Below are 25,925 nucleotides of genomic sequence, written 5' to 3' on the forward strand. Positions count from 1 at the left end.
TCAAATTAAGAAAAAAATGCTAAGGGCAGCCATAGAGAAAGGTCAGGTCACCCACAGAGGGAAGTCAGTCAGACTCACAGTGGATCTCTTGGCAGAAACCCTATAAGCCAGAAGAGAGTGGGAGCCAATATTCAACATCCTTTAAGAAAAGAAATTTCAACCCAGAATCTCATATTCAGCCAAGCTAAGCTTCATGAGTGAAGGAGAAATTAAATCCTTTATGGACAAGCAATTACTGAGAGATTTTGTCACCACCACACCTGCCCTACAAGAGCTCCTGAAAGAAACAATAAGCACAGACAGGAACAAGTGCCAGTCACTGCAAAAGCAAACCAGTGGACAAAGACCAAAAATGCAATGAAGAAAATGAGGCAACTAATGGGAAAGAAAACCAGCCAGTAACAAAATGGCAGAATCAAATTCACACATAACAATAGTAACATTGAATGTAAATGGCCTAAATGTCCAAATCAAAAGACACAGACTGGCAAACTGGATAAAAAGTCAGAACCCATCGGTGTGATGTATTCAAGGAACCCATCTCACATACAAAGACACACATAGACTCAATATAAAGGGATGGAAGAAGATTTACCAAGCAAATGGAGAACAAAAAACAAGCAGGGGTTGCAATCCTAGTCTCTGATAAAATGGACTTCAAACCAACAAAGATCAGAAGAGACAAAGAAAGATACTACATAATGGTAAAAGGATCAATCCAACAAGAAGAGCTAACTATCCTAAATATATATGCACCCAACACAGGAGCACCCAGATACATAAAGCAAGTTCTTAACAATCTAAAATGAGATTTAGACTCCCACACAATAATAGTGGGAGACTTCAACAGTCCACTGTCAATATTTGGCAGATCAATGAGACAGAAAAGTAACAAGGATATCCAGGACTTGAATGCAGAGCAGGACCAAGTGGATCTAATAGACATATACAGAAGACTCCCACCCAAATCCACAGAATATACATTTTTCTCAGCAACGCTGCACTTACTCTAAAATTGACCACATCATTGGAAGCAAGTCACTCCAATGCAACAAATGCAAAAGAACGGAAATCATAACAGTCTATCAGACCACAGAACAATCAGATCAGAACTCAGGATTAAGAAACACACTTGAACCTGCACAACCACTTGGAAACTGGACAACTTGCTTCTGAGTGTCAAGTGGATAAACAATGATATGAAGGCAGAAATAAAGACGTTCTTCTAAACCAATCAAAATGAAGACAAAACTTACCAGAATCTCTGGGACACCTTTAAAGCAGTGTCAAGAGGGAAATTTATAGCAACAAATGCCCACATGAGAAATAAGGAAAGATCTAAAATTGACACCCTGTCATCAAAAGTGAAAGAGCTAGAGGAGGAAGATCAAAAAAACTCAAAAGCTAGCAGAAGACAAGAAATAACTAAGATCAGAGCAGAACTGAAGGAGATAGAGACACAAAAAAACCTCAAAAAATCAATAAATCCAGGAGCTGGTTTTTCAAAAAGATCAACAAAATTGACAGGCAACTAGCCAGATTAATAAAAAAGCAAAGGGAGAAGAATCAAATAGATGCAATAAAAAACAACAAAGGGGATATCACTACTGATCCCACAGAAATACAAGCTACCATCAGAGATTACTCACATAAACCAGTAAACCAGGAAGAAATGGATAAATTCCTAGACAATTGTACTCTACCAAGACTAAACTAGGAGGAAGTTGAAACCCTGAATAGACCAATAACAAGGGTTGAAGTAGAGGCAGCATTCAACAGCCTACCAACCAAAAAATGTCCAGGTCCAGATGCGTTCACAGCCGAATTCTATCAGATGTACAAAGAGGAGCTGGTTCTATTCTTTCTGAAACTGTATCAAACAATACAAAATGAGGGAATTCTCCCTAACTCATTTTATGAGACCAACATCATCCTGATACCAAAACCAGGCAGAGACTCAACTAAAAAAGAAAACTTCAGGCCAATATCCATGATGAATATCAATGCAAAAATCTTCAATAAAATGCTGGCAAACACATCAAGAAGCTTATCCATCACAATCAAGTAGGCTTCATTCCTGGGATGCAAGGATGGTTCAACATACACAAATCCATAAATGTAATCCACCACATAAACTGAACGAAACACAAAAACACATGATTATCTCAATAGATGCAGAGAAGGTCTTTAACAAAATTCAACAGCCCTTCATGCTAAAAACTCTCAATAAACTAGGTATTGATGGAACATATCATATAATGATGAAAGCTATATATCATACTGAATGGGCAAAAGCTGGAAGAATTCCCTTTGAAATCAGGCACTAGACAAAGATGCCCCCTCTCACCACTCCTATTCAATATAGTATTGGAAGTTCTAGCCAGAGCAATCAGACAAGAAAAAGAAGTAAAGGGTATGCAATTAGGAAAGGAGGAAGTCAAATGGTCTATTTGCAAATGACATGTTTGTATATTTAGAAGACCCCATTGTTTCAGCCCAAAATCTTCTCAAACTGATAAGCAACTTCAGCAAAGTCTCAGGATACAAAATCAATGTGCAGAAATCACAAGCGTTCCTGTATACCAATAATAGACAAACAGAGAGCCAAATCAAGAGTGAACTACCATTCACATTTTCTACAAAGAGAGTAAAATACCTAGGGATACAACTAACAAAGGATGTAAAGGACATCTTCAAGGAAAACTACAAACAACTGCTCAATGAAATAAGAGAGGACACAAACAGATGGAAAAACATTCCATGCTCATGAGTAGGAAGACTTAATATCATGAAAATGGTCATCCTGCCCAAAGTAATCTATAGATTCAAAGCTATCTCCATCAAGCTACCAATGACCTTCTTCACAGAACTGGAAAAAAAAAACACTTTAAATTTCATATGGAATCACAAGAGAGCCCGCATAACCAAGACAATTCTAAGCAAAAGAACAAAGCCAGAGGCATCACACTGCCAGTCTTCAAACTATACTACAAGGCTACAGTAATCAAAACAGCATGGTACTGGTACCAAAACAGAGACATAGACCAGTGGAACAGAACAGAGGGCCCAGAAGAAGCACCACACATCTACAACCACCTGATCTTTGACAAACCCAGCAGAAACAAGCAATGGGGAAAAGGCTCCATGTTTAATAAATGGTTTTGGAAAAACTGGCTAGCAATGTACAGAAAGCAGAAACTGGACCCCTACCTGTCATCTTACACTAAAATTAACTCCAGATGGATTAAACATTTAAACATAAAACCTAACACCATAAAAACACTAGAAAACAACATAGGCGAAACCATCCAGGACATAAGCATAGGCAAGGACTTTATGACTAAAACACCAAAAGCAATGGCAATAAAAGCCAAGATAGACAGATGGGATCTAATTAAAATTCAGAGCTTCTGCACAGCAAAAGAAACCATCATTAGAGCAAATTGGCAACTAACAGAATAGGAAAAAATTTTTGCAATCTACCCATCTGACAAAGGGCTAATAACCAGAATCTACCAAGAACTAAAACAGATATACAAGAAAAAAACAAGCCCATTCAAAAGTGGGTGAAGGATATGAACAGACACTTTGCAAAAGAAGACATACATAAGGCCAGCAAACATGAAAAAATGCTTATCATCACTGGTCATTAGAGAAATGCAAATCAAAACCACATTGAGATATCATCTCACGCTGGTTAGAATGGCGATCATTACAAAATCTGGAGACAACAATGCTGTTGTCTCCAGAACACTCTTACACAACCGATGGGAGTGTAAATTAGTTCAACCACTGTGGAAGACAGTGTGGCGATTTCTCAAGGATCTAGAAATAGAAATTCCATTTGACCCAGCAATCCCATTACTGGGCATATACCCAAAGAACTATAAATCGTTCTACTATAAAGACACATGCACACGTATGTTCACTGCAGCCCTGTGTACAATAGCAAAGACCTGGAACCAACCCAAATGCCCATCAGTGAAAGACTGGACAAAGAAAATGTGGTACTTATACACCATAGAATCCTATGCAGCCATAAAAACGATGAGTTTGTGTCCTTTGTAGGGACTTGGATGAATCTGGAAACCATCATTCTCAGCAAACTGACACAAGAACAGAAAGCCAAACACCACGTGTTCTCACTCATAGGTGAGTATTGAACAATGAGAACACATGGACTCAGAGAGAGGAGCATCACATACTGGGGGCATTTGGGGGGGTAGGGGAGAGACAGCAGGGCGTGGGGAGGGAAGGGAGCATGGGGAGGCATAACATGGGGAGAAATGCCAGATATAGTATGCACCTAAAGTTAAAGAAATAAATTAAAAATAAAATAGAGTAAGAAAAAGAAACATGATTTTAAGATATAAATAATCATCCTTAATAAAATAAATAATAGATAAAGCATAAAAATCTGCTCATCTATTTTCTTTCTCTCTATCTGATCATCCTGTTTACTAGAAAATATTAATTAAAAATCAACAAAACAGTTGAATTTGATTGATTCAGTGGAGCCAGGGCGAGCCTCACAACAGCAGGGCGGAGCCTCGGCAGGTAAACAGTGGCTAGTCTACATCCTAGCTGGGCAGGACCTCAACGGACATCCAAAAATAAAGCCCAAACCCCTCAACACAGAGCATTTGAGAAAAAAAAGGGTTTTTATAATGAGCTCTGTTGCAGCAGTATCAAACATAGCAGCCTAACAGCCCTGAATGAACAACAAGCTCACAGCTCAGCAATTAAAACCCTATAAAGTACAAACTGTCTCCTCAAGCAGCTCCCTGACCCCTCTATATCCAAAAGACTGACATTAGGCAGGCACCATCCTGGGACAAAGATAGCAGAAAAAGAAACTGGTAGCACCCTTGCTGTGCCACAGCTGCTAGAGGTGCACCCCAGACAAGCAGGGTCTGGAGCAGACCTCAGCACTCGTACAGCGAAGGGGCTAGACCGGTAGAAGGAAAACCAAGCAACAGAAATACTTCATCATCAACATTCAGGGTGTCCACTCAGAGACCCAATCGAAAAGTCAGCAACTACGCAGAAGACCAGAGGACAAATCCACAAAGATGGGAAGAAACCAGCGCAAAAAGGAGGAAAACACCCGAAACCAGAACACCTCGCCTCCTAGAAAGGACGAAAACTCCTCACCAGCAAGGGAACAAAGCTGGATGGAGAATGACTGTGACGAAATGACGGAATTAGACTTCAGAAGATGGATAATGAGAAACTTTTGTGAGCTAAAAGATCATGTATTAAATCAATGCAAAGAAACTAAGAACGTTGAGAAAAAATTTGAAAAAAGATTTGAGGAAATGATAACAAGAATGGATACCTTAGAGAGGAATATGAATGAATTAAAGGAGCTGAGAAACACAATACGAGAACTTCGCGAAGCATGCACAAGTTTCAATAGCCGAATTGACCAAGCAGAAGAAAGAATATCTGAAGTCGAAGACCAACTCAATGAAATAAAACGAGAAACCAAGACTAGAGAAAAAAACGCAAAAAGGAATGAACAAAGTCTCCAAGAAATGTGGGACTATGTGAAAAGACCTAACCTACGTTTGATAGGTGTACCAGAAGGGGACGAAGAGAATGAATCCAAGCTGGAAAATACTCTTCAGGACATCATCCAGGAAAATGTCCCCCACATAGCAAGACAGGCCAACACTCAATTGCAGGAAATTCAGAGAACACCACAAAGATATTCCGCAAGAAGAGCAACCCCAAGGCACATAATCGTCAGATTCAATAGGGTTGAAATAAAGGAGAGAATACTAAGGGCAGCCAGAGAGAAAGGTCGGGTCACCCACAAAGGGAAGCCCATCAGACTCACAGCAGATCTCTCGGCAGAAACACTACAAGCCAGAAGAGAGTGGGGGCCAATATTCAACATTCTTAAAGAAAAGAACTTTCAACCCAGAATTTCATATCCAGCCAAACTGAGCTTCAGAAGTGAAGGTAAAATAAAATCCTTTGCGAACAAGCAAGTACTCAGAGATTTTGTCACCACCAGGCCTGCTTTACAAGAGCTCCTAAAAGAGGCACTACACATAGAAAGGATCAACCAGTACCAGCCATTCCAAAATCACACTGAATGCTAAAGAGCATCAACATAATGAAGAATCTACAACAACTAACAGGCAAAACAGCCACTTAGCATCAAAATGGCAGTATCAAATTCACACATAACAATATTAACCCTAAATGTAAATGGACTAAATGCACCAATCAAAAGACACAGACTGGCAAATTGGATAAAAAGCCAAAACCCATCAGTGTGCTGTATCCAGGAAACCCATCTCACATGCAAGGATACACAAAGGCTCAAAATAAAGGGATGGAGGAAGATTTACCAAGCTAATGGAAAGCAAAAAAAAGCAGGAGTTGCAATTCTCATCTCCGATAAAATAGACTTTAAAGCAACAAAGATCAAAAGAGACAAAGAAGGCCATTACATAATGGTAAAAGGATCGATACAACAAGAAGAGCTAACGATCCTAAACATATATGGACCCAATGCAGGAGCACCCAGATACATAAGACAAGTTCTTAAGGACTTACAAAAGGACTTAGACTCCCACACAATAATAGTGGGAGACTTTAACACTCCACTGTCAATACTAGACAGATCAACCAGACAAAAACTCAACAAGGATATCCAGGGATTGAACTCAGACCTGGAGCAAGCAAACCTGATAGACATTTACAGAACTCTCCACCCCAAATCCACAGAATACACATTCTTCTCAGCACCACATCACACCTACTCTAAAATTGACGACATAATTGGAAGTAAAGCACTGCTCAACAAATGCAAAACAACTGAAATCATAACAAACAGCCTCTCAGACCATAGTGCAATCAAGTTAGAACTCAGAATTCAGAAACCGACCCAGAACCGCACAGCTTCATGGAAACTGAACAACTGGCTCTTGAATGTTGACTGGGTAAACAACGAAATGAAGGCAGAAATAAAGAAGTTCTTCGAAACCAATGAGAACGAAGACACAACATGCCAGAACCTCTGGGACACATTTAAAGCAGTCTCTAGAGGAAAGTATATAGCAATAAGTGCCCATATGAGGAGAATGGAGAGATCCAAAATTGACACCCTATCGTCAAAATTGAAAGAGCTAGAGGACCAAGACCAAAAAAACTCAAAACCCAGCAGAAGACAAGAAATAACTAAGATCAGAGCTGAGGTGAAGGAGATTGAGACACGAAAAACCCTTCAAAAAATCAATAAATCCAAGAGCTGGTTTTTTGAAAAGATCAACAAAATAGACAGACCACTAGCCAGATTGATTAAAAATAAAAGAGAGAACAACCAAATAGATGCAATAAAAAATGATAAAGGGGAAATCACCACAGATTCCACAGAAATTCAAACCATCATCAGAGAATATTACAAACAACTCTATGCGCATAAACTAGTAAACCTGGAAGAAATGGACAAATTCCTGGATTCCTGTGTCCTCCCAAGCCTAAACCAGGAGGAAGCTGAAACTATGAATAGACCAATAACAAGGTCTGAAGTTGAGGCAGCAATTAACAGCCTACCACACAAAAAAAGCCCAGGTCCAGACGGGTTCACAGCCGAATTCTACCAGACACACAAGGAAGAGCTGGCACCATTTCTTCTAAAACTATTTCAAACAATCCAAAAAGAGGGAATCCTTCCCAAATCATTTTATGAGACCAACATCATTCTGATACCAAAACCCGGCAGAGACCCAACAAGAAAAGAAAACTTCAGGCCAATATCCATGATGAACATAGATGCAAAAATCTTCAATAAAATATTGGCAAGCCGATTGCAACAGCAAATCAAAAAACTTATTCATCATGATCAAGTAGGATTCATCCCGGGGATGCAAGGCTGGTTCAACATACGCAAGTCTATAAATGTAATTCACCACATAAACAGAACCAAAAACAAAAACCACATGATTATCTCAATTGACGCAGAGAAGGCATTTGACAAAATTCAACAGCCCTTTATGCTAAAAACCCTCAATAAACTCGGTATCGATGGAACGTATCTCAAAGTAATAAAAGCTATTTATGACAAACCAACAGCCAATATCATACTGAATGGGCAAAAACTGGAAGCATTCCCTTTGAAATCTGGCACTAGACAAGGATGCCCTCTTTCACCACTCCTATTCAATATAGTACTGGAAGTTCTAGCCAGAGCAATCAGGCAAGAAAAAGAAATAAAGGGTATTCAAATAGGAAAGGTGGAAGCCAAATTGTCTCTATTTGCAGACGACATGATAGTATACCTAGAAGACCCCATTTCCTCAGCCCAAAAGCTCCTGAAACTGATAAGCAACTTCAGCAAAGTCTCAGGATATAAAATCAATGTGCGAAAATCACAAGCATTCGTCTACACCAATAACAGACTTAAAGAAAGCCAAATCAAGAGCGAACTGCCATTCGCAATTGCTACAAAAAGAATAAAATACCTTGGAATACAACTCACAAGGAACGTAAGGGACCTCTTCAAGGAGAACTACAAACCACTGCTCAACAAAATCAGAGAGGACCCAAACAGATGGAGAAACATTCCATGTTCATGGTTAGGAAGAATTAATATCGTGAAAATGGCTATACTGCCCAAAGTAATTTACAGAATCAATGCTATCCCCATCAAGCTACCATTGACTTTCTTCACAGAACTGGAAAAAACCACCATGAACTTCATATGGAACCAAAAGAGAGCCCGCATAGCCAAGTCAATTCTAAGCAAAAAGAACACAGCGGGGGGCATCACACTACCGGATTTCAAACTATACTACAAGGCTACAGTAATCAAAACAGCATGGTACTGGTACCAAAACAGAGATATAGACCAATGGAACAAAACAGAGGCACCGGAGGCAACACAACATACATACAACTATACAATCTTTGATAAACCTGACAAAAACAAGCAATGGGGAATGGATTCCATGTTTAACAAATGGTGTTGGGAAAACTGGCTAGCCATGTGCAGAAAGCAGAAACTGGACCCCTTCCTGACACCTTACACTAAAATTAACTCCAGATGGATTAAAGACTTAAACATAAGACCTGGCACCATAAAAACCCTAGAAGGAAATCTAGGCAAAACCATCCAGGACATAGGAGTAGGCAAGGACTTCATGAACAAAACACCAAAAGCATTGGCAACAAAAGCCAAAATAGACAAATGGGACCTAATGAAACTCCACAGCTTCTGCACGGCAAAAGAAACAGTCACTAGAGTGGATCGGCAACCAACAGAATGGGAAAAAATTTTTGCAGTTTACCCATCTGACAAAGGGCTGATATCCAGAATTTACAAAGAACTCAAACAGATTTACAGGAAAAAAACAAACAAGCCCATTCAAAAGTGGGCAAAGGATATGAACAGATACTTTATGAAAGAAGACATATATGAGGCCAACAATCATATGAAAAAATGCTCATCGTCACTGATCATCAGAGAGATGCAAATCAAAACCACATTGAGATACCATCTCACGCCAGTTAGAATGGTGATCATTAAAAAATCTGGAGACAACAGATGCTGGAGAGGATGTGGAGAAAAAGGAACACTTTTACACTGTTGGTGGGAGTGTAAATTAGTTCAACCATTGTGGAAGACAGTGTGGCGATTCCTCAAGGCCTTAGAAATAGAAATTCCATTTGACCCAGCAATCCCATTACTGGGTATATATCCAAAAGACTATAAATCGTTCTACTATAAGGACACATGTACACGAATGTTCATTGCAGCACTGTTTACAATAGCAAAGACCTGGAATCAACCCAAATGCCCATTGATAATAGACTGGATTGGAAAAATGTGGCACATATACACCATGGAATATTATGCAGCAATCAGAAATGATGAGTTTGTGTCGTTTTTAGGGACATGGATGAATCTGGAGAACTTCATCCTCAGCAAACTGACACAAGAACAGAAAATGAAACACCGCATATTCTCACTCATAGGTGGGTGATGAAAAATGAGAACACATGGACACAGAAAGGGGAGTACTAAACACTGGGGTCTATTGGGGGGAAAAGGGGAGGGCTAGTGGGAGGGGGAGGTGGGGAGGGATAGCCTGGGGAGAAAAGCCAAATGTGGGTGAAGGGGAGAAGAAAAGAAAGCACACTGCCATGTGTGTACCTACGCAACTGTCTTGCATGCTCTGCTCATGTACCCCAAAACCTATAATCCAATAAAAAATTAAAAAAAAAACAAAAAAAAAAAAAACAAAGAGGAACTGGATAAATTCACATTCACGGTCAATGTTAATTGACTACATGGGTCCACCATATGCACCATTTTATCATCTCACAAACTTGGTTGGGTTCTCTTATTGCCAATTTACAGACAAAATTAGCCGAGGCTAAAAAGCATTAGCCATATTGACTAAGACCATGCTGATATTAAACTGCAGGATTCATGCCAGTTTTTGTTCCGTTGTTTTCCAAATTTAGTGTTCTTCTAGGACCTCCCAAAAGAACAGCCAAATCAGTTCTTCTCAATTTCACCATGCATCAGAATCACCTGGAAGACATAATAATAATTAAAAAAAAGAATACTGGGAACTTACTCCAAGGGTTTCTGATTCGGTAGGCCTGGCAGGGCATGGGAGGCTGCAGTCTGACATAATTCCAAGCGCTGTTGAGGCTGGTCTGGAGAGTTCCCTGAGAACATCTAAAAAAAAAAAAAAAAAAAAAAAAAGAAAAGAAAAGTAAAAGAATTAATTATGAAATTGTTAAACTAGAATTTCTAAGATAAGCTCTAAAAGAATAGAAATATAGAAATAGTATATATTACTTCTAATTCAGCATAGAGAAAAAAATGGAATGAGCAAAATTGTCAATTCACTTAAAAGGTTTTAAAAAAGGGAAGAAGAAACATAGAAAAGGCAAAACAAAAGAGGCATAGTATGGTTAATGTAATTAAATACAAATCTATAAATGATTCTAAGTAAATAATTATAATAAGTGTAAATAAAACAAAAGATAGAAAATGACAAAAATGAAAATGTGAACGAGAACCACCATAACTTGTAAAGCAATAATAATCCAGCTATACCAAAAATGTACAGGAAACATTTGTAATTAGAAACTTTAAGAAGTTATAAGAAAAACATCTAAAACATAACAGTTCAAAAAAGTTGAAAGTAAAAGATTGGCAAAGATATGCCACAAAATACTTAGAGAAAGCTGGTATAGCTATATTTTCAAATAAAAATATATTTGGACAAACAACATTACAATAAATAATGACAGTTACTAAATTTTTTTAATGATGAAGAGAAAAAGCTGCAATTATTTTGAATGTTTAGCTTTTCTTTGTAAAAACTTATATTAAAAAAACTTAAATGATGCACAATTTAACTGGTTAAAAGATTTCCAGATGTCTTGACTCCAAGAGATTTCTTTCCAACCCTTTCTTTTCTTACAGATCTCACACTTCCAGATTTCTCTTTAGCAAACACGATCTGAAATCCTTTGTAGGTAATCAGCACTTCAAGCATATGTAGGCTCTGGCTGAAGCAGCAGAGTCCTGGGGGACTAAACTCTGGGAGACTCAGTGTCCACCCCAGAGACCCAGATGTGGGCTAAGCCCACCACCGCCAGGGCTCCTGCACAGGACCTATGTGACCAACCTGGGCTCATTCTTCCCTGTCAGTCCTCCTGGTTTCTCTGAGGGCTGCCGATTCACCAGAGTGTGGTTCTCCTTCCGAAAGCTGTAGCTTCATTCCTGTTTGATTCTCATCAGTTCCCATATTCCTCCTCCACAGAGTTTCAGAACCAAGGAATGAAACATAAGGCTCTGTCGATGCCCCACACTGATGAACGTCATCTCCAACTGCTGGCTGATGCGATAGAGCTTGCTCTCCATCTCCTCTATCAGGGCACTGGTGGCTTCATCAAGCACTGCATACTTCAGGCTGCAGGTAGAAGAGTCGGGCAAAGGAGAGCCGTTGCATCTCCCCCAGGGACAGAACATCATACCAATTCCAATCCACATGCTGGTCCAGATCCTCTGTCCTTGCCACCAAGCTGGACAGGCCTGCCAATTCCAAGAACCTCAAGATCTTCTCATCATCAGTAAAACGTGAGTCAGGATAAATCTCCTTCAGGGGATATATCACCTGCTCCCGAAGGGTCCCGCCAGTGAAGAACAGCTTTTTTGGCAGGAATAGCACCCCATGGTGCCCAAAGTCTGTCAGCATTTGCACTGAGTCCCGTGTGCTCGTCCAGAGGTCGCCCAGAGCCCGGGGCAAGGAGGTCTTGCCAGTGCCCGTATTGCCTGTGATGAGCAGGCTCTATCCCTCAGAGATCTGTAGGCTCAGATCCTTGATTAGGGGTTTGTCAGACGAGGGAGCAGAGATGGAGACCCGCTCAAGGAGAAATGCCGTGTCTGCTGGCTCTGCTGCTGGCCATCCGGGAGCCTTGTCCAAGCCCACCCGCTCTCGCCCAGGATCTCACAGGCCTGTGACTTCAAGGACATGTCCAGCAGCGTCTCCCGAAGCTGCCCAATCCTGTGCGTGTAGTCAGCCACATCCAAGAGCATTGTGGACAGGTCAATGAGCTGAGTGAAGCAGCTGATGAGGTAGATGCACACAAAGGCGTTCTTGCTAACCAGGATGCTAAGATCTGCAGGACTCAGTTCTCCAAAGACCCAACTGAAAATGGGGATTGCGATGACAGTGTGATTCAGTATGCTGCCCAGATAGTCAAAGGTGTTGATGCCGATGTACAGCCAGCAGATGTTCAGCCGATCTCCTTGGACATCAGCTCCCTCTGGGTCTGAAGGAGTCTCCGCAGCCTGGGGTCTGTCCTCGTGTGCTCCACATGCCCAGCTCTGTAGAAAGCAACAGGCTCCACGTTCACCTGAATCTGCGTGTGCTTGAACACGCAGAATCTTATGGAGAACGTTATAAAATCTGTTGACAAATATTAAAGAAGACCTAGAGAAAAGAAGAGCTCCGGCTTCTTCTGATGCACCAGCTCCGTCACAATGGGCCCCACCAAAGTTTTGTTCACCACAGTCCCCAGGATGAAATACCCGAAGATGCTCACAGGCCCGAGCCAGCCTGTGCTTTGGAAGCACTGGTACGTATAGTAGACGAGGGTGAAGGGGGAGACGATCAGCTTGCTGGCCATGCTGCTGAGCTGCCGGCAGAATCGCTCCACATCCTGGCTGATGCGCTGGTCCAGGTTATTGATGTCATCCCACAGCATGTTGAGAGTGTAGTACACACGGCCCGTGGAGTTCAGAACAATGAGCATGACCACCAGGAATGTCAGAGTCTTAAATGCTTCCAAGTCTTTGTTTCCCAGGACTGACTGGGGATCAAGCCAACCTGGTAGATCACCAATTGCTATGGCGCCAGCTCTGGGCGCAAGCCCCGGGACCGCCGTGACCTGAGACCCAACGGACTCTCTAAATTTTTTTTAAAGCTAAACTGACCAGGAAGAAATAAACATTTCTGAACTTCGATGCATCTCAACTCATCATCTCAAACTGCAGAAAACAAAAATGACAGAATTAGAGGTAGTGTTTTACAAATCTATTAACATAATGGTAATTGATAGATCAATTAGGTAATGTATTTTTAAGCACGTAGATGATTTGAACAATATGGTTAAAAAGCTGATAGAGTGTACAGCTATGGACTTTTCTTCCCAATAAATGCAAAATATATATATTTTTCAGGCATGAATTACTCTTTTATGAAAAATGTTCTCCTCAATGTAATAGCACACACATTACATTTATTTGTGCCAGATAGTGTTGCAAACAATTTAGAATACATTTAGTCCTCACAACAATTCCAAGGATTTCGCATATAAATATTCCCTTTTTATTGATGAGAAAGCCAAGGCACAAAGAGGCTAAGTGATTTTTCCAAGGTCTTACAACCAGAAAATGGAAGAGCTGGGATTTCCAAAGTCTGTTCTCTTACCTACTACATAATATTGCAGAAAAGTGTGCACTACTTGGGAATTAAGCTAATAAAAATATGTGCAATCTTATGGAGAACGTTATAAAATCTGTTGACAAATATTAAAGAAGACCTAGAGAAAAGAAGAGCTCATGTTCATGATATGGAAGAATCAATGGCAAAAGAGTCAGTTTTTCGTAAATGAATGAATAGATTCAAATCTATAACATTGTTGTAGACATGCAAAGTTAATTCAGAAATGTACATGAACCACCAAAGGACACAGAACAGTGAAGATATTTGTAAGAAGAAACAAGTAAGAGGATTAGTCAGCCAACTACCAAGACTTCTTATAAAGATATAAAACAATTTAAGATAGTTTAGTATGACACAGAGTTCGACAAAATCACTATTGAAACACATTGGAGAGACCAGAAACAGACTCACGCATATACAGAAACTTGATTTATAATGGAGTTTTAATTACATGTCAGGTAAAAAATGGACTTTCAATTAGAGAGAATATGTCGTACATAACAGAAAAATAAATTTGGGTCCCAAACTCTAACCACAAAAAAAATAACCTGTGTGGGTCGAAAACTTAAGTCAGATAAAATTGTTTTTTAAAATTTAGAATACAAATAGAAACTACTTTTTCTTTGTGTAAGAAGGATTTTTTTAGACTAGATAGAATCGTGAACCAGAAATATACATATGTTTTATGGCATTAAAATTAGGAACTTGTGTTTATCATAAATACCATAAAAAAGCATAAAGTAAGCCACGCACTGGGAAATAGTGTTTGTATTTGCAGCCCATGAATGATTGATTTTAAAATATATAAAGAGCTAAAAAGTAAATAAAGACAATCCACATAGAAATGAGCATTATAAGAAAGAAGAAAACAGAATAGGCTAATAAACATATCGAATTGATATAGAAGTGTTGGGTAGAAAAGAATGTGCTCCTTTTAATGATATGAAAGTGGGGGAAGAGAAGTGCTGGGAAGGGAAGTCCCTAGCTAGGGCTCCAGCCCCACAGACCTAGGTGAGGACAGGCATTTGTCTTTTTGTGTCAAAATGTTGCATTTCCCGAGACCACGCTGGCCTGCGATGGCCCATCCTGGGCCTATAAAAACCTGAGACCCTAGTGGGCAGACATTCAAGTGGCTGGACCACAAGAAGAGCAGGTTGGCAGAAGGTACAAGCACCTGCGTGTTGAGAGAAACATATCGGTGGAGGAGCACACAAGCAGCTGCATGTAGAGAGGCCATTGGGAGCACACCGACAGGACATCAGGAGCACACCGACAGGCACTGGCACACTTGCAGGCCATCTGCCAACAGAATGACGTGGACTTTGGCTGGGGCAGTGGGAGGAGAGCCTGGGCCATCGAGCAGCAGACTCCAAGGGAAAATCATCTCCTTTCTGGCTCTCCAACCTCCCAAGAGCTACTTCCACTCAATAAAACCTTGCAACTCATTCTCTAAACCCAGATGTGATCAGATTCTTCCAGTACACCAAGGCAAGAACCCAGGATACAGAAAGCCCTCTGTCCTTGCAACAAACTAGAGGGTCCAACTGAGCTGGTTAACAGCGGCTGCTGAAACTAAAAGAGCACACAGTAGCACATGCCAACTGGGGCTTCAAGAGCTGTAAACGTTAACTCCTAGACGCTGCTGTGGGGTCAGAGCCGCCTGCTGGTCTGTTTGCTCCCCTAGAGGTCTGAGCAGTGGGGCACTGAAGACGTGAGCCACACCCCCATCACGCTCCATGTGAGAGGGACAAGGGAACTTTTTCCATTTCAAAATAATGCTCAACTTCATTAGGTATCAGGGGAAGGAAAATTTTAAACTGCAATATAATGCCATTTCAAACAAACTGCAGAAAATTAAAAGGAAAATCATAAGTCCAATCATGCCCACCCAGTGTGTGTGAGAATGTGGTGCTCTAGGAGCACCTCCACATAATTAGTATGAGTTAGAATTGACTCAGACACCAACTTCTTAGTAAACGTATTATAACAATGTGCATATTCTATGCCCAGGAGTGCCCCCAGAGAACTCTTTTAATATGCACCAGTCTGAGCATAAAAGAATGTTCACAGCACATCATAGTATTACAGAACAAAAACACTCAAATGCCCACCAAGTGAATACATAAACTGCACCATTTAAAAAAATGTTAATCCTATATAGCAGTGAACATAACTGATTTACAGCTACACATTACAACTTGGATGAACTAGGAACTAGGTTCAAAATTTTCAGAAAAAAAATACAGGTTTCAGAAGAACCATTCTGTAATCAGTATGGTTGCATGTATATAAACATACAAAGTTATATAACACATTGTTTAGAGCTACAAACTTACGTGGCATAATTATAAAGCAAGATAATAATAAACATAAAATTCAAAATACTGGTTCAGGCATGCACAGAACTGCAATGTCATAACCATGTTGTTTTCCTCAAAGTGGGTGTTGGGTAGATGTCATTCACTGAATCTTTGTTTGAAGGCAAGTTGATATTATAGCATAGTATTTATCACTCAAGTATTGTACCACTGCCATTGAAGTCTTATGCTATTGTTCTAAAAGTATAATAGAGAAACAGTGAAAACGAAAGACCCATTTCAGCTCTTGATGACACCAAATGCATAAAGACAGGCCCAGGTTGCTTCTTCTCCTTGAGGTAATTGTTGGAACCTGGCATGCCTTACACCATGATCTGGGCAAGCTCTCTGAGCCAGCCAGAAGTAGAGAGAGGGAAAGACAGTGAGCCTTAGAAAATAAGGTTTAGAAGAGGATATGATCAGCACAGTTGAAGCCAGAGAGAAGGAAGATGTCAGATTTCATGGAATAGCAACAAAAGAGTTTGAGATCATATATGGCACATACCCCAAGGACACTCAGAATATTCTGGAAGGATTTTGAGGAGGGACTTGAGGAACTCCCACAAAAACATGGAGAAAAGAGTAGAGTCAGGAAAATAGTTTTATAACTGCCTAAGGTTGGCATTTTATTTTTATTTTATTTTACTTTAAGTTCGGTACATGTGTAGAACATGCAGGTTTGTTCTACACGTGCCATGGTGGTTTGTAGCACCCATCAAACCATCATCTACATTAGATATTTCTCCTAAAGCTATCCCTCCCCTAGCTCCCCACCACCCAACAGGCCCTGGTATGTGATGTTCCCCTTCCTGTGTTCATGTGCTTTCATTGTTCAACTCCCACTTATGAGTGAGAACATGTGGTATTTGATTTTCTGTTCTTGTGTTAGTTTGCTGAGAACGATGGTTTCCAGCTTCAGCCATGTCCCTGAAAAGGACATAAACTCATCCTTTTTTATGGCTGCATAGTATCCCACAGAGTATGTGTGCCACATTTTCTAAGAAAACTGGGCATCTGTTATTTGTGTACTTATAATGAATAATATTAAATTACTGTGACCAGAGAGTGCATATGTGTTTCATCCTAGTAGTATCTACCAAATGAAAAAGAATAAATGCTTTTTGCATAAATGCATAAATCCAACAGAACATCTATAAAACAACTTTAAGTGTGTCTGATGCTAGATATTAGGGATATCATTTTTTTAAGGAAGGTGCATAATTATGGTAGCACTAAAGCCTTCTTGAATTAGTCTAATACTATTAGGTGTAACCAAATTTAACTGAATATCTAATCTAGCACAAGTATGGATGTAGAAAGAGGCCTGTGCAAACACGTTTCCTTCAACTTATAAAGGGAATGAGAAATTAGTGTAATGGAGAAAGACAGTAATTTAGGTACACTTGGAAATCAAATTCACACACACACACACGCACGCACACACACACACACACACAGACACACACACAAATGCATGCACAATTCTCTTGAATATATACCAGCCCTAGAAAGCTCAGTCCTTTCCAGGTTGGCAATGCCATTGGCATCCAGCACCCCAGGAAGTCTCTCTCCATGAATGCTCCTGGCTAAATGCAGAGGTTCTGCAAATTACTTCTGTTATGGGCAATGGAGAGGAAAAACTGGATGAAATTCAACATAGGAAAAGCGGGTTTGAGTACTATAAAATGTTTTCTAATGATGGAGTCTTTTAGGTCTTGAAATAATTTCAGCAGGTGAATGTGAAGGTTGTATCAAAAACAGGACTTAAAAAACAGCAATAAAATTTTTGATTTAAACTGTCAATAGGGTAAATGTCAGCAGTAGGCAAGACAAAGGACCTTGAGAACATGATCAGTGTCATAACACTTTTTGAAAACTTATGTGTTAAAAAATAAACCTTACTATTCACTGCTGTGTGCTGGAAAGTAAAGGAAATTGCAGTTTCAAGCAACTGTTATTTTCTTTCTATAAAAATCAGTTTAATTTTCAAAAATATGTTTTCCTAATGTAAACAATGTGAGGCAGGATGGTCTGGAACTAAAAAGCAGTGGCTGTGAGTCTGTCATAATTAGAGTTTGTCTAACATCTTATGTTTAAGTTCAAGAATTTTTGAGTTTCCACGATGAATGGAAGTTTTGCTAATGACCACACGGTGGGTAAACAAAACTCCTGCTGTTGCTCCATTGAGATTTTGGCTCTTTTCTTTCTAGGTCTTGTGAGCAATGTGTTCATGTACATAAATGACCACAATCCCATTTGTAAAGAGAAAAGAAAGAAGTTTATTGTCTAGAGCACACCGTGGACTTCACCCCTGGGTGGTCCTCTGAGACTTGCATTTCTTTCTTTCACAAAAGCAGAAGATGAAGTTTAAGTGCATTTTTGTGTATTTAACTTAAGAATAGCAGCCATTCTATCGTTCAGAACTATAATAAAAAAAATGGCTTCTTATTCCTCAGACACCGTCCATGCATGAGGTGATTCACATTTTAAGATTAAGGTGCTACTGCAATCCTGTGGGCTTTTCTATTCCACAGAATTTACTACCTTTTTGCTAAATGCCTACAGATGATTGGTGAAGTTCATGCTTTCTCTTTTAAACCTACTGAAACTCTTCAGTTGTGAGAATAGCCTAATGAAAGTAGCCTCTTTATCCTCCTCCTGCACTTGCAGACTGGTCTGGAATGAGTATCTCACATAGGTAGGCGTAGCATCATGTTTGGGGGCTATTTGGATGGAAATAGAAAAGTCTCACAGTGAGACAGAACCAGTTTAGAGATAAACAGGCTGCAAATGCTGGCAGCTGTGCCATTACAAATAAGCCTGCATTCCCCACTGTCATCTCACTAATCAATTTTGGCAGGTGACTGTCTTGACTCCTTGGAATATTTGTCAGGAAGGACAAATTGTGCTGAACGTCAAGTTTGTCAGAGTGACTTTGGTCAGTGGTTGGCTATATAGACAATTGGGGTCATAGCCACTTGTCATGCATGGGAAAGATAACAGTGGACCTAAATAATCTGTGCTTATTTTTAAAAGGCTCCTATTTACTTACTTGACTCTATTCTATTCTCAACGCCCTAGTTCTTTTCATATCCCGCCTGGACTATAAACATTGGCCCCTCGTTTATTGCTTTTTTGGGGTTTTGCTTCTCCAAATTTGTCCTCCAAATTCCTACAAAAATGGGTCTATCTGGAATGCTAATCTGCCCTCCATGACACCTCTTTTAATACGGAATTCTCTTCACATTATCTGTAGCGTAAAGTCCAAGTTTCTAGTTCTGAAAGGCTTTTCTTTATACGGCCCTGCACATTGTCTTTCTTCACTTCTTGTAACATAATTATCCTGTTAGACTGACCTATTTGCCATTTCTGGAAACTCCTATCCTTGTCAGTACCTTCACACCTTGCCACTTTCTCTTGCCTTAAATGTCTGCCTGTTCAAAATTCTGCTCAGGTATCATTTCCTCACTGACCATTTCCCAAAGAGTCAGCCACTGGCTGCTTGGTGCCGTGTCTGTATTTTATTATTGTGAATGTCTCACAGTAGTGTAATTATATATGTCTTCCTGTGTCCACATCTACACCAAACAGAAGCAAGTGCCCTATTTATTTTGTCTTACCAATGTTCAGTATAGAATCTGAAATACTGTATTGCTCAAAAATATTTATTTCTGAACTTAATTGGGTCACTATGGCTTTCAGATAGCTGAAAGAAAAGCATCAATATATTACAGTAGAAGTGGAAGTCATTTCAAAATCTTTGGGTCTAAAAGCAAAATTTAGTAAAGTATAAAAATGTCTTAAACACTGTATTTAGTTAGATATTCTGGGAGTACTATGATCTGCATTTGTATGAATAAGAATTCAGACTATGAGGCAGTACAATTTTATCTCTTTGACTACTTATGTGCATAAAGTTGTAAAACCAAAGACTGAGACAAACGTCTAATAGAAGGGTGTGTGTGAAACTTAAAAAGCAGTGAAAGAGAAATATTTTATTTTATTATTTTTTATAATTAATTTTTACTTTATTATAGATTTTTTAAATTTCATTTTAGGTTTTGGGGTACATGTGCAGAACGTGCAGGATAGTTGCATAGGTACACATGTAGCATTGTGATTTGCTGCCTTTCTCCCCTTCACCCACCTCTGGCATTTCTCCCCCGTGCTATCCCTCCCCAGCTCCCAGCCCCACTGTCCCTCCCCTTTTCCCCCAATAGACCCCAGTGTGTAGTGCTCCCCTCCCTGTGTCCATGTGTTCTCATTGTTCATCACCCGCCTATGAGTGAGAATATGTGGTATTTCATTTTCTGTTCTTGTGTCAGTTTGCTGAGAATGATGTTCTCCAGATTCATCCATGTCCCTATGAAAGAGAAATATTTTATAAATATTGGCAAAAATTTCTTCATTTTGTAGTAACGTATGTTTAATAAAACATTTAATTTATTTTATCAAAACTTTCCTTATGCTCCACATTCCAACAATTACCATCACGTTTTAAAATAAACAAGGCAACTCTTCATAGATTGGAAATGATGAGAAATCCCTGGACAATGAAAAACAGAAGGGATTATGTTAAAGCCTGAAGCTCAGGCAAAATGGAATGAGAACCAAGAGTTTATTCTCCAGCACTGGTGAACCAGACTGGCTCTGAGCTTGGAGCTTCTAAACAAATAGGGTGAAGGGGTGCAGTGGACACTGAGGGTTCCTCCAGCCTTGTCCTCTCTGCTAGCTCAGAGTGCCAAGAGCCACAGGTAAGCTCACTTAAGCCTCCAATATCCCTAAGACACATTTTTATTAGCCCCACATTTAGATACAGGAAGCTGAGCTTTATTCCAGGTAGAGTTGTCCTAGAATTGGAAGGAAGGGCAGTGTGGTACTATAGAGGCAAAAAAGAAAGAGGCTCTCAGGAAGATGCAGATGGCCAGCTGCACCAGGTGCTTTGAGATGATAAGGTAGTGGAAGGTAGGATTGGATGTGATCATTCAACAATTACTTATCATCCTCAAATCAGATTTCAATGGGCTGAGAAATGAATGAGATTTTTTTTATATGGCGGAGAATCAAAGTACTATTTTACGATGTTTGGGCAAAGGAAGAATAGAGAATATGGAAGTCAAATATCCAAATGGGCTTAATTTGAAGTTGTTGTTGTTTTTTTTATAAAAGACAATTTAATATATTAAGGCCTACTATATTTCTCAGAGCACTCTTCCTTGTGCATGGCTCAGAATCGTGTTTCAAGTGCGTGTGCTCAGACCCTATCATCCAAAGGTATGAAATTTCTTTTCCATTTTTTTCTTCATAAATATTCTTCATCATAGATGATGAAATTGAGACTTACAATGGTTGAATGATGGAATAGAGATATATATCTACATCTCTGTAGATCTATCTATATCTGTATCTTACATATCTGCATTCCATAACTTACATGGTTTTATATGTGTATATATGGCATATATTTACAGTATGAGTTTATGTATCATACATATATATTTACATATATTTCATATATATGCTGGTTGTGATATTATATGTTGTCATACATTATTTCATGCAATCCTATGAAACATGTATTATTATCTTTTCACAGGTTAAAAACCTGAGTGCCAGGGACATCTCACAAATACTAAGAAGCAAAGCTTGATTTGAGTTCACTTCAGGCTGATTCCAAAAATAGCAAAATATAATTTCTTCTCAAATCATTGATACAATTAGACCTCTAGTTTGTTGGGACTACAATTTTGAAAGACTGTCTTTAGCCTTTTTCTCATCTTCTCATCCTCTCCCCTGGGACTCTCTCATCCAGGACTGATATCCACTTGAGTGCTGTATTACAATAGCGGCCCACTCAGCATCTTTATATGGATGTCTAAGAGGCCTCTCAAACCTGATGTACCCTAAAACACTCTTTATTTTTACCTCCAAATTCCCCACAGCACACTTTCCCTGACTCCATTTTCCTCCTTCAGGAAATAGCTATTTAATAGCTTAATTTCAAAAATGAAGAAGCTGCTTTCAATTCCTTTGTTTTCCTTATTTCCATAATTAGTCAATCAATTCCCATAACTAGTGCCATGTTTCAAAAATATTCCCTGGCTTCTCTTCCCTTCTGCTAACTGACCAAATCAGCATCTGTTCTCACCTGAAAGAGTGCAATAACCTCCTACCACCTTTCTCTGTATCCTCACCAAACTTGACAGTGTATTTCCAAAAGGTAGCCAGTTATATTTTTAAAATAGAAATTCAAATAAAATATAAAATAGAAATCATACTGTTTCCCTCTTAAGTCCCTGTAATGTCTATTTCACTTATAATAAAATCCACAAGCCTTATGATTTTTAAGGTCCTGAATTATTTGGCCTATAATTCTCCTCTGTCTTCTATACACAGCACTCTAACAACTATGACCTTTTTCTTTGCAATTTTGTTAGGAATTGCATCAAATCTGCAGATCACTTTGGGTAGTACAGACATTCTAACAATATTAATTTTTCCAGTCTAGGAACATGCAATGTCTTTCCTTTTATCTGTATCTGCTTAATTTATTTTAACATTGTTTCATACTTTTCAGGGTACAAGTCTTTCACCTCCTTAGCTATACTTATTTCTAGGTGTTTTATATTTAATGCTGTTGTAAATAAAATTATTTTCTTAATTTCCTTTTCAGATATTTCCTTGTTAGTGTATAGAAATGCAACTAATTTTTGTATGTTGATTTTGTATCCAGCAACTTTACTAAATATGTTTAGGGCATAGATTGGGTGGTGATGATTTCACAAGTGTATACTTATCTCCAAGCTCATTTAGTTGTATACATTAAATATGAAGAGATTTTTGTATGTCAATCTTACATCTATAAAGTGGCATAAAAATGAGTACATAGTCAATATACACTAGTACTTTGCAGCAAGGGATAGTTGTTGTTATTGATAATCATTATTCCTTCTGATCTTTGTGTGGGTGGTTCTTGATTTTCTTTCAGTTTTCAACTTTTGGAGAGGCATTCTTTGGCTATTCTGTATATACTTGTCTCACACTGGAATTTCACACTATTTTCTTTCTAATACTATCTTTATCAGAGACTCTCTTACTTCTCTTAGTTTTTAATTGTCTTCTTCTCCTTTTGAATATAAACTCCAGGAGAGCAGTGGCATCATGTTGTTGCCCCTGAGTCACCAGCACCTGAGACAGTCTCTAATATGAACTAGGTACTTAATAAATATTTGCTAAGCAATGTGTGAAGTCACAGGCTTCAACTAACACTTAAAGGCTGACATTCTTAGCTCTGCAATTCCACGAGTCACTATCTGTGGCTGTAGCTCCATGTACCCATCTACTTTCTAGACATTTTTATATGCATGTTCCCGTGTCTCAAATTGTCCACAAGCAAACCCATAGCCATGCTCCTTCCTCGGCAATTTATTATTCAGTCAACAGCATCTACATGAAAGGGACCCTTCAGCTAAGTGGAAAACTGTCAGCCAGCCAGTTTCTCTCTGGGCCATGAAATGATGGCATATACCTGAATATATACATTATCTACCCTGTATGTGCCAGTCAGGACTACCTGTTCTCGTATGGTATTACACTTAATATTAAGAAATACATATTATTAACATTATCTTCTTTTCACAGATGAGGAACCCGAGGTTCAAAGAGGTCACATAGTACTAAGCATTGGAGTCTGATTTGAGTGCACTTTAGGCTGATTCCAAATATACCTAAATATAATTTCTCCTCCAATAAGAATGATGCAATTAAATGTTCAGTATCTTGGGAATAAAAAGTTTTGAAGGAATGACTTTTAAATTAATGGTCAGGTTATTTACAGGGAACAGTAAATGAGGATTTAATGAGGAGAATTTATTTTATATAGTTGGAAAATATAGCAAAATAATTTGGGGATTAGAAAACCTTCCAGAATTTTTTCACATGATTGATCTGATACTAACCAGATATTGATCATTTTGAATTATGATACTATGAATGTCTGTACTTTATTAGCATACAGCTATGCACATGTTTAAGACCATTAAGGAAAGTGACAGGAAATGACCCTAAAGCCAATTTTCCTACACTGAGAAAAGTCCCTAAGAGAACATACGGCTTTCTTTGCTTTTGGCAGACATAAAGAATAGAACCTGCATATAGAATGGCCAGTCCAGTTTTGAAGTGGTGATAATGTTACTTCATTTCCTCCTGTAAGAATCAGATAGTAAAAATAATTGAATATTCACATGTGCTGCCACCTATATGAATTACTCTATGTCTGTGAATTAGTTTATTCACCCTATACTAGGTTATATGTCATGAGATTGCATTCCTAAAAAACATTTTAAGTTGAATAATTTCAAAACCACATCATCTGGGAGATTTAGACCTTCAAGTTAACCCAGAAAAAAGTAAGTGATGCAAAGTCTGCTGGTCATGCAAGTTATCTGAGGGGGAGAAAGAGAAGTTTGGAGTCCCTTTCACTATTGTTTTGGAGCGAGAGATTTTGTTAATTTCTTTGTCTATCACACAGGAAGAGATTAAATCATTATTAACTATAAACACGTAGTGGTGTCTCCACACAGGGAAGCTCACATGCTCTTAAAGCACGTTTACAACCTTTGCTTAAAAGGATTTGTAACTGTGTTTACTTGGCAGATAGCCATTTCCAAGTCAAAGGAAGGAAAAATTCTTAAAGGATTGGAAAACACTACCTTTCCAATGGCTGTTTAGGAATCTTAGACCTCTCTCATAAGATAAACCTCAGGTAATCACATAATATGTAGGATGTATTAGCTTTAATTTATTTATAAAAACAAGGTGAAATACTATATCCTCTTGATAATTACACAATCTAGGAAATAACACATATTCAATTATGTGCCAAAGGGGAAACTGAATAATAAAATACCAAATAACAAGCATATACTACTTTTAAAATCATAAAAAATCATTTGTTAAGAGAAAGAAGACATTCTTGCCCAGCATTTGCCATTAACTAGCTGTGACAGGTGAATCTTTAACCTCCACAGGCTTCAGTTTCCTCTGACAAGTAAATTAGATGTGGATCTATAGACTCCTTATGGCTCCTATGCACCATGACAAAGTTCACTTCATTTCAATTCTCTTTTGTCCAGATACGATGTAATTGTTTTTAATCCATATGTGCTTTTCCATTATTTCAAGTTCCCATCTATAATATTTCTTATTCTGCCTTGATTACTAATAATTCTTTTATATTTAATGGACAACTGTATCCATCTTATAAATGTACAACTTTTTTTTTCTCTAACAAGATTTCTACACAAATTCCAATACGGTAAATCCTGCATGTTCTGCACATGTACCCCAGAACCTAAAGTGCAATTCCTGCATGTTCTACACGTGTGCCCTAGAATCTAAAGTGCAATAATATATATATTTACTATATATAAAATAATAGATATAATAAAATATATATATTTCTACATATTTATATAATATATACTATAAATATTCATATTTATGATATATATTATTACACACAAATAATTATAATATATAATAAATATATATAATAAATGTGTATATTATTATATAAATAAAT

The 25,925-nt window shown here is 38.6% G+C and overlaps 1 pseudogene; it reads right to left on the reverse strand.

Annotated features, from left to right (window-relative positions):
* Positions 1-11,571: 11,571 nt before the first annotated feature.
* LOC100414168 (lysosomal cobalamin transporter ABCD4 pseudogene) lies at positions 11,572-13,308 on the reverse strand (annotated as a pseudogene).
* Between the last annotated feature and the right edge of the window lie 12,617 nt (positions 13,309-25,925).

Source organism: Callithrix jacchus, chromosome 12 (genome assembly GCF_049354715.1).
Source record: "Callithrix jacchus isolate 240 chromosome 12, calJac240_pri, whole genome shotgun sequence".
NCBI lineage: Eukaryota > Metazoa > Chordata > Mammalia > Primates > Cebidae > Callithrix > Callithrix jacchus.